General features: G+C 49.3%; 1 long non-coding RNA gene across 4 annotated transcripts; it reads right to left on the minus strand.

The window, feature by feature from the left end:
- Positions 1-4,018: 4,018 nt before the first annotated feature.
- Positions 4,019-12,097, minus strand: LOC127322775 (uncharacterized). 4 transcript variants are annotated; one of them, XR_011755305.1, is made up of 9 exons: positions 11,166-12,095; positions 10,828-11,025; positions 10,612-10,729; positions 10,038-10,122; positions 6,733-8,704; positions 6,395-6,592; positions 6,179-6,296; positions 5,605-5,689; positions 4,019-4,271 (listed from the first exon to the last, which is right to left on the minus strand). It is a non-coding gene; the product is annotated as an uncharacterized lncRNA (long non-coding RNA). The 4 variants fall into 4 exon arrangements; XR_011755306.1 differs by having other exon boundaries at positions 6,733-10,122; positions 10,828-11,022; positions 11,166-12,097; XR_011755307.1 differs by having other exon boundaries at positions 6,395-6,589; positions 6,733-10,122; positions 11,166-12,097.
- Between the last annotated feature and the right edge of the window lie 3,918 nt (positions 12,098-16,015).

Genomic DNA, 16,015 nt, shown 5'->3' on the forward strand with positions numbered 1-16,015 from the left:
GAGAGGGAGAGGGCTGGACACACTTGGCCGCACCACCAAAGGGGCTCCCTGGCCGGCACCCCAAGCCCCCCTCTCTCCCAAACCCTAGTCTCTCCTCTCCTCCATCTTATCCCGCGGTGCTTAGACGAAGCCCTGCCGGAGATCTCCACCACCACCGACACCACACCGTCGTGCTGTCGGGATTCCGAGGAGGATCTACTACATCCATTTCCCGCTGGAACAGGGAGAAGGACATCGTCATCAACACCGAACGTGTGAGCGAGTACGGAGGTGCTGCCCGACTGTGGCACCGTCAAGATCTTCTATGCGCTTTTGAAAGCGGCAAGTGATCGACTACATCAACAACGAGATCTAATCTCGTAGGCTTTGGAAATCTTCGAGGGTTAGTCTCATCTTCATCTCGTTGCTACCATCTACTAGATTAGATCTTGGCTTGTTATTCGTTCTTGCGGTAGGAATTTTTTGTTTTCTATGCTATGAATCCCATCACGATCACCTCCTGTCCTACCACTGTTTTCAGCCCTCTTGTCTAGACAACATCAGGTGTTCTGTGGATGATAAGTATGGATGCGCCAAACCACCTGGCCTTAGCCCTCCTTAAGGAATATGAAGCAGCAACTACCCTGCGGAAAGCAATTAGGGGTACGTCGGTCTGCCCCTCTAAGGCCTATGTGGCGTACTTCCCTCAATTGTCGTCTCTTGTTGGAAGGATATTTTGTAGGCGGTATTATAATCTACATGGTAGCCACGCCCCTCAAGAATGCGCTTTGCGCCCATTATTCTCAAGCTGTGTTTTCTCCTGGAAGGATCTCTTACCGGCAATATTGTAATCAATGCAATTGTCAAGTCTTTCAAGAATGCTCTATGCGCTTATTATTCTCAGATTGGTCATCCTCGGATCTACACATTCGTCTCTCCATCTGAGCTTCATGAAGATCAAAAAATTGTCTCAAAGTGTTCCCTGAGTTCTCGGGGAAATACGCTGCTTAAATTGGGACTAGGCATCACGCCTCACTCGGGGCAACCCATCAACTCCGTGCCCAGGAAACAATCTCTGGCAGCGGGGTCGCTACCTGCACTATGCCACCTTTCTAGGGCCTCCGGAGTCTAATCCGCTGATGCATCATGAGTACCCAAGGAACACATCGCACGATAAAAAAAACAACGTGCAGAACCCTTCGGTCACCTCCCCGAGGGACCCGCAAGGAGACACGAAATCAACGCGCAGAACCCTTCTGTTACCTCCCCGAGGGACCCGCAAGGAGACATGAAAACAATGCGCAGAACCCTTCGGGTACCTCCCCGAGGAACCCGCAAGGAGACACGAAAACAACGCGCAGAACCCTTCGGTTACCTCCCCGAGGAACCTGCAAGGAGGCGCAACATAGCCTAAGGCGCAGGTCTATGGTTGCCTCCTCGAGGAACCAACAGATTCCGCTGACAGGAAAATTCTAATATATGTGCAAATCTTATGGTCACCTCCCCGAGTGACTTACAAGGAGACACATCAGAGCCTACATGGGAATCTTATCGCCGCCTCCTCGAGGATCCATCAAAAGAACGCATACATGATGCCCCTCACGTGCAAGCCTTAACAGTCGCCTCCCTGAGGGACCAACAAAGAGTCACGTTCAGAGCCTACATGTGAATCTTATGGTCGCCTCCTCGAGGAACCATCAAGAGAACGCATACATGATGCCTCTCACGTGCAAACCTTACGGTCGCCTCCCTGAGGGACCAACAAGGAGTCACATTCAGAGCCTACATGTAAAGTCTTACGGTTACCTCCTCTAGGAACCAACAAGAAACCCCTCACGTGCAAACCTTACGGTCACCGCCCCGAGGGACCAACAAGGAGTCACGTTCAGAGCCTACATGTAAAGTCTTATAGTTACCTCCTCGAGGAACCAACAAGAACAAGAATACATGATACCCCCCACTTGCCTCGCACGTCAGAGCCTACATGCGGAGTCTTACGGTCACCTCTCTGAGGAACTAACAAGAAGACGCATAACATGACAATTCTCTAGAGCCTAGATGCAGAGTCTTACGGTTACCTCTCTGAGGGACTAACAAGAACACGCATAACGGGACGATTTCTCAGGGCCTACGTGCAAATGTCTTATGGTTGTTTCTTCCAAGAGCCAACAAGCATGAGCACATAGGAAGATATTCATTGGAGCCCACAAATGGAATCCCACGGTTATCTCCTTGAAGAACCAAAATGGGCGGGTACGGAGGACGATCTCTATATGATGAGTCTTGTGATTGCCTCCCTGAGGGGCCAATAAGGACGAGCATTCCGAGCATCCTCCTCTAAGGACTACCCGAGGAACTTCACGGTCACCTTCACAAGGGACCTGCAAGTACATCGAGGTTAATACGGTGGTGGCAGCACCCCTGATGAGCAGCGGAGTTGGCTTGGGGCCCGGGGGCTCACCCAGAGAAGCCGCACCATCACCAGACATACATCTGGCACACAGCGAAGCCGGAGCCAGGGACCTCCCGCCGCATAGGCTAAGTGCTCACCCTAAACGGGCCTTCGCTAACTCAAGGCTTGATGATTATGCGTCTCCGCTTCTCCTCAGCATGTTGGACTCCGTGGCAATCCCCATGAGTCATTCTACTTACTTCGGGAGGACCTTTAGCAGGTAGCAGCCGGTACAACCAATGGCTAGCTTTCAAAGGCGCAGCCTCATGGACAAATCAAGGCAAGAATCCACCTCGCGGATGGGTAAAAGACTCAGTGCTACCCTGACATAGAGGTCCTGAAACTAAAATTGCTCATAAGATAGAACTTAAAAGACAACTACAACAGACACAGTACCTCGAGGAGCCTATTGCATTCCCCTTTTTTGTTGATCCTAACTATCATAGTTGAAGCAGAAGCCATGCTACATCAGATCGGGTGGCATAATTACGCGGCACCAGAGGTTATTCCACACATACACAGAGAAGTGTCCGCCCCCAAGGTAGCGGAATTGGAGGATGTTGCCTTGCGAGAGCCCGCTGTCGTGGACGAATCTGTCCTAGCCGGCGGCAAAGGACATCCTTCCGAAAGACGAAACCTCAAGGCCCACGTCCCAATGGCGTCCCCCTTGGCATGAGACAAGGTGACTGGCAGGGGCAGGATGTCAACCGAGCCAAGACACGAATGCTCGGGAAGCGAGAGTCTCTCCCTCCAGCCGGGGAGACCAAGGATGGAGACAAAGTCGATGCAAGGCGGAGGGTCCTCGTCCTCCAACTTCACTGCACCTTGCGGAGGAAGAGGATGTGAAGGCGGGTTGACCTTATGGGCACCCCTCTCTTGTTGCGACTCCCTGGTGGACGGCCTCGCGGCCGTTTTGCCACTGGAGCTTCACTACTCACTCTCACCCCGGAGGATGACGCCTCGCCGAAGAGCCCCCGCGGCCGCCACGACCACCTCGACCTCCGTATCTCCCGCTCCCGAGAGGGCGACCGCGCGGCCTTCTAGGCACAGGACTTAAGTACCCCCTCCGACACGGTCAGACCTTTTTCTTCTCCGATGCGAAGAGTGTCTTCGACGCCGTCTGGTGGGAGCAAAGGAAGAGGAAGAAGACTAAGGAGTAGACTAAATAGCGGGCCACAGTTCTTGTTGGATCTTTTTGGTGGAGAGATGTTTTCAGTTTGTCTGATCAATACAGAGCTATCACCAAATGTGAGATTGGTAGTGGTGCATCTGTTTTATTTTGGGCTGATCAGTGGAAGGAGGAAACCCTTGATGTCAAATTCCCCAGTCTTTTTTCCTTCACCAAGGATAAGCTTCAGTCAGTTAAAGAGTTTTGTGCTATGGAGGATATCACAGATGGATCTCATTTACCCCTATCCACATAGGCTCGTGAAGAGATGAGGCAGTGTGACGCCCCAAAACCGGTACCATGAAGATCCCAGCGAACCCGCCGAAATCCGCACGATATCGATTTTAGGAGACGCACCACCAAGCGCCTCGTACACGCCGAAGCATGCACGCGATGCGGGTGGAATCAATCACGAGCGGTAACATTACAACAGGATTACAATAGAGCCCACAAGAAACATATATATTACAAGAACGACTCCAACGAGTCAAGATACAAATAGATACATACAAAAATCCACATCATACAGAAGATCAAATACATCCGAGTAAGGACAAGATACAAATTTGGACTAAGAGTCCTGAAGATAACCAGTGGCGTCCATAACCCTGCCCAGGCCAAGCCGGAAGGGTAACCTTGCTAGCGTCGTCTTCATCGAACATATCTTCATACCTGCCCGGTTATGTCCCGTAGAAGCAGCAATAAGTACGGGTTCGTACTTAACAAGACTTCAAGACGTATAAGCATTCGTCAACCAGTCATCCTTTGTACTTGAGGCACGCAGGGGACTTAGAGGACGCAAGAGGAACGTCATAGGCAATATGGTGGGGTTAAGTGGCAGCGGACAAGCACTAAAAACCTATAGAGACACTCTACAACAGTCGTCTATCAGAGAAGGTGAGAGGGCGCACAACTATCAGTTCTATACTCTGCAAACATAACACAGCCGATGCGTTCCCCCCTCGCAAGAAAGTACTTACAAGGGCACTCACACGGTTGTCAAGTTTTAACCATTTATTATTGAAGTTGTACTAACTTACTACACAAGTTATTATTAATAAACAACAGGTGTAAGTTGTCTATGATCGAGTCATACAGCTCCAAGTCGTCCATAACCGCGGACGCGGCTTATCGATAAGATTTAACCCTGCAGGGATGCCCAAATGTGCCCACATGCACGATCAACCCAACCTAGCAAGGGAAGGATATCACGACTCGCACTCTCCTTCACGACAACAATGTCCAGGAAGCCACCTAACTAAGTTGAACCCGAATCGAAGTCCGGCCGAATCTCCGAGACGGACCTAGCTGTTTGCGACCACGACTTCCGAGGGTCAAAACACACACTGGGGCGAATGACCCGCTTCAGCACGCGATAAACGCTCGTGCCGCACCTATACGTGCATACCAGAAACAAGGGATACAAGGCACCCAGGGGCTTCCCAAAGTAAATAAGTAACAAGCTGGCATGCACGCAACAACAAATGGTAAAACATTACGAACTAGTTGTGGCCACTGGACAAAACTGTAGATTCCGGCAGTGGTCGAGGGGAGACCCAGAAACATACCCACGTGTGGTTAGAGCGCTCAGTCTCGGAACAGATAACAAGAACTCGGGGTCCTAGGTTTCATGGAAACACAAGTGAGCCGTCATAAAACGAGCAACTGACCCACCGATGTCTCCGCTTAACAATTAAGGTAACCATGATACCCTCAACAGATATAACCATGTAGCATGTGTCATGATTCCCAAACTGATAACCTGATAAGATAGCGATAACGGTATCAAGATAACACAGCACTAGCACGCACTACGACTCGCAAGGCAGACCCGATAACCAAACAATAGCTGTAGGTGGTTGGTGGAGGCAATATAGGCTGCTTGAGGTAACAAGTGGAAGGGACACGTGACAAGAACGCAACTTAAGGATAGCATGAGGGAGAAGGCAAAATAAAATAGGTGAGCGACTTCTGCAGGGGCAGGAGTACAGGGGAAAATGCTTGCCTGTTAAAGCTTGCCGAGGAACATCCGGAGGACTTGTCGTATCTCACCACACCACTTCGCGATCCTATCCGTGAAGAAGCAGATGCTGGAACACACACAACGTATGCAAGTCTTACTACTACGGATAAAGAAGATCCAGCATGTTCATGATGATATGCATGACATGGCATAGATGGTGCAATGCAACTTATCACATTAATCGGAGTCGAAACACCGGACAAGCAAATTAGGTTGGAGTTGCATTTCTACCGACAAAGTTAAGCGTTGATTAGCATGGCATGACATGGCAAGGGTGAGCTACTTCAATATTAATCGGAGCGGGGGAAACCATATTCGGAATCCGAAATACTCCGTATATATGTTAGGTGATTATGCAAAACTACCACGAAACGACATGATGCGAAATGCAAACAGGCATATGGATGACATATTCATGTTATTCACATTTTTCTGAGCAACTTTCATATAAAATACTTTGTATTTCGAGTTACAGATTTAAAGATATAAATTTCACAAGTTTAGAGCATTTGCAGCAATTTTCAGAAAAACACAGAAAACATAGGACTTTTCTCACCGAAAAGAAAGAGAGCCTGTGCGGCTGAAGCGCAGGACCAGAGAAACAGACTGGGGCTGGATGCTGATCCTTGTCTCACCGGAGGGAAGCTAGCACAGGACACAGACGGCAGGCCCAGCTGTCAGCGGAAAGGAAGAAATATGTGAGTAAAAGGATGGCTTTGCATGTCCTCGGGATAGATCAGGGAATTGCACGTATGCAGTACATGGAACGTACCAGCTGTGCTAGCTTCAGATCATGTCAAACAGGCGTACTGCAACAACTGAACTAACAAAGCAGCTCCTTGCCTGCTGCACGCGATGCTGACGGAGGGAGGGGCGACGGGAGTAGCCGGAGCTGGCCGGCCGGAGGCGTCGACGGCGGTCTATGCTTGGCCGTGCCGTGGCTTGGATACTGGCGTTTGTTACCGGCCTGCTGCACGCGGAAAACAACTTCAATGTCAACACGAGCTCAAGCTCGTTCCCTTGCCGGCCATGCACTGGACGGGAACAGCACAACGCGGCGGTGCACGAGATGAAAGAAGAAGAGGATTTAGGTGGGGAAGGGGTGCTCACTGTGAAGGGGATTGCGTTGATGGACTAGCAGAGACGTCGACGATGGGGAGCGACACTCCTGGACAAACCGGATGGGGTTTGCGACGAAGACGCGACCGTCTGAAGCCATCTTGACGGAGCGCGGCCGGGGAGGACGGACGACGTCGGACGTAGAACATGCCGACGTGCTTGGAGACGCGCGCGCGGACGGCCACGTCGAGAAAACGGTGAACTTGCAGCTTGGAGCGGCCGGCAACGCAGCAGCGGCCGGTGCAGACGAAGAAGAGAAGAAGGGCGACTGCCGGCGAACGGCGATCTTGACGGAGGCGGACGAGAAGAGGACGCTCGCGCGTTGGCGACCTTGGCGACGAGACGGAGGAGACAGGAGGTGCAGGTTCTCACTTATGGCAGAAGTAGAGGCAGCAGCTCGAGCGCCGCGGCCGTTAGCAAGAGGAGAAGCGAGCGGCGGAGTGGCGGCGCTTGCTAGAGCAAACAAAGGGATGAGAGAGTGGCGGCGGGGAGGAAGCTGCTAGGGTTGCAGGGCTTGCGCCGGGGTCGTTTTTATGAAGCAGCGGGAAGCGATGGATGTCCCATCGATCAGGTAGGGGGGTACGTGGCTCCGCTCGATGCGCGTCCGTACGAAGAAGAAGGCGTTGTAGAGGCTGGGCTGCATGCCACGATGTGGTTTTGGGCTCAAGAAGAAACATGCCAGGAATAAAGAAAAAGGCTGGGCTCAACATTCATATGGCTAGGAGTGGCTTCGGTTGAAACTTGGGCCAAAGAGTTTGGCTGCTGTGGCTTCACTCCCACGTTCTCCAAACATTTTGAAATAAGGAGAGAAATAGAGAAATAAGGTTGGAAAGGAATTTATAACAAAGCTTCAAACAAATTCTAAGACTTTAAAAAAATAATACTTAAACCAGATTTGAAATTAGTTTTCAAGATATCCAAAATAATAATATTTTGGTTTTAATATTATTTTAAATAAGATAAAGAGAAGGGGTTATTAAATATAATAATTTTATTTTATCAAAGCATGGATGGTATGATGCATGAGGACATGATGATGCACAAAATAAAAAGAAACAAACAAATCTAATAGGGATATTTTCCTGGGTCGCTACAATTGACACCACTAACAAGGGATCGCGCCCCGAGATCCCACGTCCAGGTACGGGGGAAGAGAGGTGAACTATCGGATCTTCTGGTACCATGTTGACAAACACCCGACCTTGGCGTGGAACCTTCTTCTGTCGAGGTGTTGATCTTCTCGACACCACTAACAAGAATTCGTTGTTCCGCTGTTGATGATGCACTTCCGTCGGGATCCTGCGAAGATCGAACCTACTAGGTGAAAGGCATAGATCGTCCAACCCGCGTCGGAACCTAAGACTCGGTGAACCACATAAGGGAAGATTCAAAACTCGCAAAGGTAAGAGGAGAAAGAATATAGGTAAGGAGAAAATTCAGAGCTAATCAGATCTATCCAACGAATTTTAGAAAATAGTTTTGACACTCTAAACTCAACGACCATTGGCAAGGTTATCCTACAGGCTGGACTAGTGGGGTACCGTCAACCTGATGCTCTGATACCAACTTGTGACGCCCCAAAACCGGTACCATGAAGATCCCAGCGAACCCGCCGAAATCCGCACGATATCGATTTTAGGAGACGCACCACCAAGCGCCTCGTACACGCCGAAGCATGCACGCGATGCGGGTGGAATCAATCACGAGCGGTAACATTACAACAGGATTACAATAGAGCCCACAAGAAACATATATATTACAAGAACGACTCCAACGAGTCAAGATACAAATAGATACATACAAAAATCCACATCATACAGAAGATCAAATACATCCGAGTACGGACAAGATACAAATTTGGACTAAGAGTCCTGAAGATAACCAGTGGCGTCCATAACCCTGCCCAGGCCAAGCCGGAAGGGTAACCTTGCTAGCGTCGTCTTCATCGAACATATCTTCATACCTGCCCGGTTATGTCCCGTAGAAGCAGCAATAAGTACGGGTTCGTACTTAACAAGACTTCAAGACGTATAAGCATTCGTCAACCAGTCATCCTTTGTACTTGAGGCACGCAGGGGACTTAGAGGACGCAAGAGGAACGTCATAGGCAATATGGTGGGGTTAAGCGGCAGCGGACAAGCACTAAAAACCTATAGAGACACTCTACAACAGTCGTCTATCAGAGAAGGTGAGAGGGCGCACAACTATCAGTTCTATACTCTGCAAACATAACACAGCCGATGCGTTCCCCCCTCGCAAGAAAGTACTTACAAGGGCACTCACACGGTTGTCAAGTTTTAACCATTTATTATTGAAGTTGTACTAACTTACTACACAAGTTATTATTAATAAACAACAGGTGTAAGCTGTCTATGATCGAGTCATACAGCTCCAAGTCGTCCATAACCGCGGACGCGGCTTATCGATAAGATTTAACCCTGCAGGGATGCCCAAATGTGCCCACACGCACGATCAACCCAACCTAGCAAGGGAAGGATATCACGACTCGCACTCTCCTTCACGACAACAATGTCCAGGAAGCCACCTAACTAAATTGAACCCGAATCGAAGTCCGGCCGAATCTCCGAGACGGACCTAGCTGTTTGCGACCACGACTTCCGAGGGTCAAAACACACACTGGGGCGAATGACCCGCTTCAGCACGCGATAAACGCTCGTGCCGCACCTATACGTGCATACCAGAAACAAGGGATACAAGGCACCCAGGGGCTTCCCAAAGTAAATAAGTAACAAGCTGGCATGCACGCAACAACAAATGGTAAAACATTACGAACTAGTTGTGGCCACTGGACAAAGCTGTAGATTCCGGCAGTGGTCGAGGGGAGACCCAGAAACATACCCACGTGTGGTTAGAGCGCTCAGTCTCGGAACAGATAACAAGAACTCGGGGTCCTAGGTTTCATGGAAACACAAGTGAGCCGTCATAAAACGAGCAACTGACCCACCGATGTCTCCGCTTAACAATTAAGGTAACCATGATACCCTCAACAGATATAACCATGTAGCATGTGTCATGATTCCCAAACTGATAACCTGATAAGATAGCGATAACGGTATCAAGATAACACAGCACTAGCACGCACTACGACTCACAAGGCAGACCCGATAACCAAACAATAGCTGTAGGTGGTTGGTGGAGGCAATATAGGCTGCTTGAGGTAACAAGTGGAAGGGACACGTGACAAGAACGCAACTTAAGGATAGCATGAGGGAGAAGGCAAAATAAAATAGGTGAGCGACTTCTGCAGGGGCAGGAGTATAGGGGAAAATGCTTGCCTGTTAAAGCTTGCCGAGGAACATCCGGAGGACTTGTCGTATCTCACCACACCACTTCGCGATCCTATCCGTGAAGAAGCAGATGCTGGAACACATACAACGTATGCAAGTCTTACTACTACGGATAAAGAAGATCCAGCATGTTCATGATGATATGCATGACATGGCATAGATGGTGCAATGCAACTTATCACATTAATCGGAGTCGAAACACCGGACAAGCAAATTAGGTTGGAGTTGCATTTCTACCGACAAAGTTAAGCGTTGATTAGCATGGCATGACATGGCAAGGGTGAGCTACTTCAATATTAATCGGAGCGGGGGAAACCATATTCGGAATCCGAAATACTCCGTATATATGTTAGGTGATTATGCAAAACTACCACGAAACGACATGATGCGAAATGCAAACAGGCATATGGATGACATATTCATGTTATTCACATTTTTCTGAGCAACTTTCATATAAAATACTTTGTATTTCGAGTTACAGATTTAAAGATATAAATTTCACAAGTTTAGAGCATTTGCAGCAATTTTCAGAAAAACACAGAAAACATAGGACTTTTCTCACCGAAAAGAAAGATAGCCTGTGCGGCTGAAGCGCAGGACCAGAGAAACAGACTGTGGCTGGATGCTGATCCTTGTCTCACCGGAGGGAAGCTAGCACAGGACACAGACGGCAGGCCCAGCTGTCAGCGGAAAGGAAGAAATATGTGAGTAAAAGGATGGCTTTGCATGTCCTCGGGATAGATCAGGGAATTGCACGTATGCAGTACATGGAACGTACCAGCTGTGCTAGCTTCAGATCATGTCAAACAGGCGTACTGCAACAACTGAACTAACAAAGCAGCTCCTTGCCTGCTGCACGCGATGCTGACGGAGGGAGGGGCGACGGGAGTAGCCGGAGCCGGCCGGCCGGAGGCGTCGACGGCGGTCTATGCTTGGCCGTGCCGTGGCTTGGATACTGGCGTTTGTTACCGGCCTGCTGCACGCGGAAAACAACTTCAATGTCAACACGAGCTCAAGCTCGTTCCCTTGCCGGCCATGCACTGGACGGGAACAGCACAACGCGGCGGTGCACGAGATGAAAGAAGAAGAGGATTTAGGTGGGGAAGCGGTGCTCACTGTGAAGGGGATTGCGTTGATGGACTAGCAGAGACGTCGACGATGGGGAGCGACACTCCTGGACAAACCGGATGGGGTTTGCGACGAAGACGCGACCGTCTGAAGCCATCTTGACGGAGCGCGGCCGGGGAGGACGGACGACGTCGGACGTAGAACATGCCGACGTGCTTGGAGACGCGCGCGCGGACGGCCACGTCGAGAAAACGGTGAACTTGCAGCTTGGAGCGGCCGGCAACGCAGCAGCGGCCGGTGCAGACGAAGAAGAGAAGAAGGGCGACTGCCGGCGAACGGCGATCTTGACGGAGGCGGACGAGAAGAGGACGCTCGCGCGTTGGCGACCTTGGCGACGAGACGGAGGAGACAGGAGGTGCAGGTTCTCACTTATGGCAGAAGTAGAGGCAGCAGCTCGAGCGCCGCGGCCGTTAGCAAGAGGAGAAGCGAGCGGCGGAGTGGCGGCGCTTGCTAGAGCAAACAAAGGGATGAGAGAGTGGCGGCGGGGAGGAAGCTGCTAGGGTTGCAGGGCTTGCGCCGGGGTCGTTTTTATGAAGCAGCGGGAAGCGATGGATGTCCCATCGATCAGGTAGGGGGGTACGTGGCTCCGCTCGATGCGCGTCCGTACGAAGAAGAAGGCGTTGTAGAGGCTGGGCTGCATGCCACGATGTGGTTTTGGGCTCAAGAAGAAACATGCCAGGAATAAAGAAAAAGGCTGGGCTCAACATTCATATGGCTAGGAGTGGCTTCGGTTGAAACTTGGGCCAAAGAGTTTGGCTGCTGTGGCTTCACTCCCACGTTCTCCAAACATTTTGAAATAAGGAGAGAAATAGAGAAATAAGGTTGGAAAGGAATTTATAACAAAGCTTCAAACAAATTCTAAGACTTTAAAAAAATAATACTTAAACCAGATTTGAAATTAGTTTTCAAGATATCCAAAATAATAATATTTTGGTTTTAATATTATTTTAAATAAGATAAAGAGAAGGGGTTATTAAATATAATAATTTTATTTTATCAAAGCATGGATGGTATGATGCATGAGGACATGATGATGCACAAAATAAAAAGAAACAAACAAATCTAATAGGGATATTTTCCTGGGTCGCTACAGGCAGCTACAAGTTTTCCTTGGCAATGTGGAGTTGTCAGAAGGGGTACATGACACTTGATTGAAAAGAAAAGGTAAAGGTGTATATAATCCAAGTTTGTTATACAAGTTGCACTTTAGTACATTGTTAAATCATATTCCCTCTGGTTGGTTGTGGAAAAGCAAGTGCACTTCAAAGCATAATTTTTTTGCCCGGCTCATCCTTCATGACATAATTAATACCAAAGATATGTTACTGAGGAGGCATTGGAATGTTACCAATAATCACAATTGTGTGTTGTGTCATGATAGTTCACACGAGGATTGGCGGCATCTCTTCTTCAATTGCATGTTCAGCACACGGATCTGGAATTATTTGCAAATTCCTTGGAAGCCGGGGGACACACTTGCATCACTCATTGTTGCTAGGAAAGCCTTCTGGGGACCTTGCTTTGTTGAAGTAGTGGTTCTTGCATGCTGGAACATTTGGAAGCAACGAAATTATTATATTTTCAAACATATCAGGCCGACTTTCTGAGGTTGGAAGGCAGGGTTTTTTTCAGGATATCACCATGCTTATGCATAGGGTGAAAGCTGCTGATGTGGATAATCTGTCAATATGGCTTAAGTCTCTTCCTTAGACCCCTCTGTATATAGTTTTCTTCTTTTTTTCCTATTTTGTAAATATTGTACTCGTGTGTTTCTTTTGTTGAGTTTAATAAAATGAGGCTGTGGGGTGCTCCCCCACAGTAGAAGGTTTCAAAAAAAACAGCGGGCCACTCCATCCCTTCTTATACGTGGCTCGATCCGCGATGGTCGCTGGATCAACGGCTTCTGATCAATGGTCATTTGGTGTACATGGCTCAGATGCAAAGGGGCTTAGGTCAAGGCGCCACGTGGGGCAATCACCTTAGCAGTAGGATGACCGTTATTCCCTTCTAGGATAGCAAACGGATGCCAGTATCGGAGGTAACAAACAATCTTCCTCCCGAAGTACCCCTCTGCGTGCACCACTCGAGCGGGGGTTGGGCATGGTGTCTTATCCGGGATTAGTCCCCTCGAGCGTCAAGCCTGGGCGATTGATCTCTAGTTTCGGGCTTACCCATTACAACCACCAGACCAAGGTATCCGATGATGGATGCCTTGAGCACCACAAGCACGAGAACCAGGGAATGCATGCAGTGTGTTGTTACCCGGAATTACCTCCTCGAGGACTCCGACGCTGGATGTCTCAAGCATCACGCACACGAGAACCAGTGAATGCATTCAGTGTGTCGTTACCCTGAATTACCTCCCTGAGGAATTAACTCCCCGAGGAAACGGCTACCACTACAAGATGCTTCTTTTCCTTGTCCAGGGACAGTCCCTCCGGGAGAATACGGTTTTCCGGCAAGATAAGTTTCCCCCGCCTCTTATTTTTGGAAACTCTCTGTGTGGTTCTTATGCGCTCCTGTCCCTCTAAGAATACTATTGAAGGGTTTCAAGGCACACCCTTGCAAGTTACATCAACTGCCTCGTCCAGAAAGCAACAAGTGTCTAGTTCTGGTTGGGCTAATCAGTATGTTACTTTGACCGGAGGACAGTCTCTGAAACGATATGTGGCGGAACATAGAGGCGTACGGAACCTCCAGGAGGATGGGAGTGCACCCTAATAGACTTCATTCAAGACGTCATTCAAAATCATATTTACATTACAGGCAGTGCCCCATGGGTGATGTCTACAACAAGCTACTACTAATTATGCTCTTGTCACCAGAAGGAGTACACCCTTTTTCCCCTGTGACAGGTAATAGATCCTCCAGGAGCAAGATAAGCTCACCCGAGGAGGATCAACAAAAGGCCCCTTGAACGGGTCTTCACCGGGGCCGGGCCAGGAGCTGGCGACGGTGACGCGACGACCGTCGTGGTCCCACACGCTCACCCAGAAGTTCCCGGGTCCTGCGAAGGAGGGCGTTCTCGATGACGAAGTGCCTCCAGCCGATGGTTAAGACGAGGGCGTCGGGGCCATGGCGCTCAGCGTTTACGTTCCAATACCGGCTCCCACTGGTATGGTACAGGGCCACGCTGCCCGGCATCTCGCCGGCGCACTCCCTCACGAAGGAGGCAGGCAGCCTCAACTAGGTGACCCGGTCGGAGAAATCGAGGACCACGAGGAGGTCGACGAATGGGCCGATGCGGCCCTTCTCGGACTTCATGGCGACCAAGCGAGGCAGGCGCGGGGGCTCGCTCGATGGTTCTGCCGGCGCTTCGATCGCTGCGCATTGATCACCGGGGAATGCCACGCGCCCCGAAAACCCTACGCGCAACTGCTAGTACACGTCTTATTACGCTGCGTTTTTCAAACTAATGGTGGATGATGGTCCACCGTTTGGTGTGTACGGTTCAGATGCAATCAACTGCTCCGCCTAGCAGGCCCACGAGAAGTGACTTGTGCCAACAACTGTGGGCCACATGCCCTTTCACCGCCATCGACGACCGCGCAAAGGACACGTGCCCGGGCCTACTGTGTGATCCCTAGAAACTAGGGTGCCATTGTGGTGACCCAGCGTATCACTACATGGTGTACTACACAAGTCATTGACATAACACAAGTGAAACACCGTTCCACTCATATTACATCCCTCAGAGTGGTACAACAGAAATATATGCGAGTCCAAGGTATGTCTATAGAAGGACACACAAACTATTTACAGAAGATCAACACAGCTTCCTACTTTACAGTGAGGTAAAACTTCAAATAAAGCTCCAGAAGAACGACTCGTAGCCTAACTTATTGCTAACTCAAGCTTAAGAGCTACTTGGCTTGCTATAGACATCTAGCTACTTAGGTGCTAGGGTTAGGGAAATGTTCCCTTCTAATACTAGTCTAAGTATCCACTCTAGCTGATGCAGAAGTTGACTCCATTAACTTCTTTGATTGGCTTCTTCATCTTGTAGCAGTTGACTCCTTTGTCTTCGAGTTCCACGGTAGTTTCTCCTTCGGTGCCTCCATAGCTAAGCAGGGGATTTAAGAGTGGGATGAGTACGAGCGTACTCAACAAGTTCATATTAGGAAATAGGTGTATCATGCACTAGCTACAGCCATAGACCAGAAAGTCGTAGGCGAATGCAAGTTTTCATAAACATTTCTGCAAAAGTTTTATTTTATTCTGAAAACTATGCCTGTCAGTCTTCACAATTTGACCAGAACTTCATGGAGTTCCTTTCCTGCTGCGTTCGTAGTTCCCTTCCCGGAACAGGGAGTGACTGCCACAATTTGATACCCTCTGCAGAGGTGCGTTACTTTTCCCATAAGAGAACTTATCCTTGATACCAACCAGGTGCGCTTTCCCGTCCACACTTCCTTGGTGTGGGGCCAGGTGTAAGATCCAAGCCAATCACTGCCTTCTCTGCGACCTTGCATACCCACCCTTTTTGTAAGTCTGTCCTCTCCTTTATCTATGGGTAGACCGACCCAGGACTTTTTTCTCACCTATACCATTAAGGTAGACCATTCCGAACAACTCATGTGCCTTGTCCTATACACCATAGATAGACCGATCCGGACAACCCTTACAATCCTTCATAGACCCTTAATAAGTCTGCCCTCTCCTATATCTAATGTTAGACCGTGACCGACCACATGTCCCCACCTTTACTAAAGATAGACCGATACAGGCAACCCTTATCACTAGTCCGTTGATATGCGAGAGGGAAAAGATATAGTTGACTTCCCCAGAGCCATTATAGATCTTATGGTTAACGCGATATATACGGCGCTAGAATCACT

Source organism: Lolium perenne, chromosome 3, assembly GCF_019359855.2.
Source record: "Lolium perenne isolate Kyuss_39 chromosome 3, Kyuss_2.0, whole genome shotgun sequence".
NCBI lineage: Eukaryota > Viridiplantae > Streptophyta > Magnoliopsida > Poales > Poaceae > Lolium > Lolium perenne.